A 3,752-nucleotide genomic window follows, 5' to 3' on the forward strand; every position below is an offset into this window, starting at 1 on the left:
TGGAGTGCCTGGATTTGGATAATCGCTCCTCTCATCCGTGGCCAAGGATGTGCTCTGCCTGCCAGGAGATTGAAGATGGTTGATAAGTTGTGTGGGGTGGGCGCCAATACCCCTGTGGTTTCTGGAGATGTCTAAGGCAGATTAAATAACACCTGGCCTTCCCTGAGTACAAAATAGGGGCTTGTTATCCACTGCAGCCAGGCGCTGAGCTGGCTGTCTCTATATGTACAAGCTGCAGTGCAGGACACTATTACACTGCTCCTGAGGCTCACCAGCAATGAATACCCTCGTCCTCTCCAGCCTCCTCGCTGTACTCCTCCTGACTGTATCCTGGGCGCAAACCGCAGGTAGGAATCAGTAGCTGTTCCTCAGCTCGGTTACCCCTGGCCCCTCTCCTGCAACTGAAGCTTTTGGGATGCAGTGTGTTGGCAGAACCATCGTCAGCTGGGAACCCCTCGGCGACCTGCACACGACAGCCACATGCCGAAAGAGTAGGGGCTGAGAGAGTGATGGAGACTGTCGCTGTGTCTTTATAAGGAGCAGGAGCAGGAGCAGGCCAGGTGGCCCCTGGAGCCCGCTCTGCTACTCAATCAGATCATGGACTCCGCTCCACTTACCCACCCACTCACCATAACCCTCCAATCCTTTACTGTTCAAAAATCTAGCTTTGCCTTAAAAAAGCACCTTTATTACCACATTAACCCTGTATTCCTGATTCCCACCGCTCCACCCGTTGGCAGCTGCCTGGACATCGTGCTCTGGAACTCCCTCCCTAAACCCTCTCCCTTTCCATTAAAACGCTGCTTAAAATTGAATGCTTTGCCCTAAGTTTTGATCACGTGTTACTATTATCTCCTTTTTGTGGTTTTGTATCACATTTTTATCTGATTACAACTTCAATTTATATAGTTCCTTTACTGTAGTAATCTCTCCCAAAATACTTAGAGTCATAGAGCTCAGAAACAGACCCTTCGGCCCAACCAGTCCGTGCTGACCATAATTCCAAACTAAACTAGTCCCACCTGCCTGCTCCTGGCCCATATCCCTCTAAACATTTCTTATTCATGTACTTATCCAAATGTCTTTTAAACATTGTAGTTGTACCTGCATCCACCATTTCCTCATTTCATACACGAACCACTCTCTGTGTGGAAAAAGTGCCCCTCATGCCCTATTTAAATCTCTTTCCTCTTATCTTAAAAATATGCCTCCAGTCTTGAAATACCCAAAACACAGCTGCCTTATCTATACCCCTCATGATTTTATATTTGACGCTGATCCTCCTGCTTTGTCTCTCAGCTGGTAAATGTTTTGTAATAAAATAGAAAATGGTAGAAAAGCTCAGCAAGCTTTGGAGAAACAAATGGTTATCTCAGACTTGTTCTCTCAACACCTGTCTCTCGCTCCTTTCTCTCCCTGCCTTGCACTTATTCTCTTTATGTTTCTTCGTGCCTCTCTCTGTCTTTCTCCCACTGTCTCTTTAACTCTCTGCTCCTCGCGTCTCCCAATCTCTTTTGCCTGTTTTTCTTTCTGACCTCACTCTCTATGATTCTCACTCTACATCCTGCACTCTCTGTACCACTCTCTGTCTCTCTGCTTCTCATAATCTCACTCGGTGCTGCTGTCTCTCTGTCTCTCACACTCCCTCCGACCCTCTCTCTGTGCCTGTCACACACTGTTTCTCATAATCTAACTCTCTCCCTCTCTTCTAACATTCCCCCTCTTTGGAAGTCACAGACCTTATCTCTGCTTCTCACCCTCCCTTCCTCTCTCGCTTTTCACACCCCTCAACGTAAATGGCTAACATTTGCTGTTTCTTTACTGTTGCAGAGAGTTCATGGATTAATTCGGACGTGGCGATGTTGAAAGACAATGAGACTTTCTGTAAGTGCAAGAGTAAGTATCCCCCTGCCTGGACCTGACTCAGTAACTGATTACAGAAAATATATTGGGATGGAGTGGGGGTTGGGGGGGTTGGGGGGTGGGGGGGGGGGGGTGCAGTGTGCAATTACTGAGTTATATAGTGACTCTGCTGAAGGAGGGTCATTGAGTCATCCCGCATGGATACAGACCCTTCGGCCCAACCAGTCCATGCCAACCATAATTCCAAACAAAACCAGTCCCACCTGCCTGCTCCTGGCCCATATCCCTCCAAACCTTTCCTATTCACATACTTACCCAAATGTCTTTTAAATGCTGTAACTGCATCCGCATTGCACGTCACCTGACGAAGGAGCAGCACTCCAAAAGCTGGTGATTTCAAATAAATCTGTTGGACTATAACCTGGCGCCATGTGGCTTTCTGACCTTGTCCACCCCAGTCCAACACCAGGACCTCCACTCTAATGCAAGAGGGATGGAATAGGGAGGTCTCGCCCCAGCTGTACTAGCCCTTGGTCAGACTGCACCCCACTGCCCATCTTGAAGTTCTCCTCTTCCCTCCCTCCACAAGGTCACCCCCCCCCTCCCTCCCCAACATTCCTGATGAAGAGCTTATGCTCAAAACATCAACTCCCGCTCCTCGGACGCTGCCTGACCCACTGTGCTTTTCCAGCACCACTCTTTGCGACACTCCACCCGGTGTACAGTCTTAACTCTCTCTGTTGGAGGAGGGGTGTGCTTGCGTTGGGGGCAGTTCACAGGATGATTCTCGGGGTTAAAAGATTTACTCTCTGAGGAGACAGGTTCAGGCTGCCCTCATTCGAGTTTAGACAAATGTTCGATTAGATTAGATTACATGATTAGATTACATTACATTTACAGTGTGGAAACAGGCCCTTCGGCTGTGTGGAATGCTCTGCCCCTGAGGGCAGTGGAGGCCCAGTCTCTGGATTCATTTAAGAAAGAGTTGGATAGAGCTCTCAAAGATAGTGGAATCAAGGGTTATGGAGATAAGGCAGGAACAGGATACTGATCAATATGATCATGGCTGATCATTCCTAAATGGCGGTGCAGGCTCGAAGGGCTGAATGGCCTACTCCTGCACCTATTGTCTAACAAGTCCACACCGACCCGCCGAAGCGCAACCCACCCATACCCCTACATTTACCCCTTACCTAACACTACGGGCAATTGAGCATGGCCAATTCACCTGACCTGCACATCTTTGGATTGTGGGAGGAAACCGGAGCACCCGGAGGAAACCCACGCAGACACGGGGAGAACGTGCAAACTCCTCACAGACAGTCGCCTGAGGCAGTCGATGGTTCTTGAGAACACACAAGACCCGAGAAAGTGGAGTCTAAAACTCGGGACGTGAGTTTAAAAATGAGGGGTTGCCTGTTTATGACAGAAACGAGGAGGAACTTTTCCTGGGTGCAGGTACAGTTACAGCATTTAAAAGACATTTGGGTAAGTATGTGAATAAGGGCCAGGAGCAGGCAGGTGGGACTGGTTTAATTTGGGACTATGGTCAGTGTGGACTGGTTGGACCGGAGGGTTTATTTCCATGCTGGATGGCTCTTGGAGAATAATAGAATCCCTACAGTGTGGAAACAGGCCATTCGGCCCAACAAATCCACACCAACCCTTCGAAGAGCAATCTACCCAGACCCATTCCCCTACCCTATTACTCTATATTTACCCCTGACTAATGCGGAGAAAGTGAGAACTGCAGGTGCTGGCGATCAGAGCTGAAAATGTGTTGCTGGAAAAGCGCAGCAGGTCAGGCAGCATCCAGGGAATAGGAGAATCGACGTTTCGGGCATAAGCCCGAAAGCCTGAAGAAGGGCTTATGCCCGAAACGTTGATTC

General features: G+C 48.9%; 1 long non-coding RNA gene across 1 annotated transcript in view; it reads left to right on the forward strand.

The window, feature by feature from the left end:
* Nucleotides 1-182: 182 nt before the first annotated feature.
* LOC122546527 overlaps nucleotides 183-3,752 on the forward strand; it is an 8,212-nt gene continuing 4,642 nt past the window's right edge. Inside the window, exons 1-2 of the long non-coding RNA XR_006310765.1 lie at nucleotides 183-347; nucleotides 1,831-1,896. This is a non-coding gene — a long non-coding RNA (uncharacterized LOC122546527). The remainder of the gene's footprint in view (nucleotides 348-1,830; nucleotides 1,897-3,752) is intronic.

The sequence above is a fragment of the Chiloscyllium plagiosum genome, unplaced genomic scaffold (assembly GCF_004010195.1).
Source record: "Chiloscyllium plagiosum isolate BGI_BamShark_2017 unplaced genomic scaffold, ASM401019v2 scaf_10446, whole genome shotgun sequence".
Taxonomy (NCBI): Eukaryota; Metazoa; Chordata; class Chondrichthyes; order Orectolobiformes; family Hemiscylliidae; genus Chiloscyllium; species Chiloscyllium plagiosum.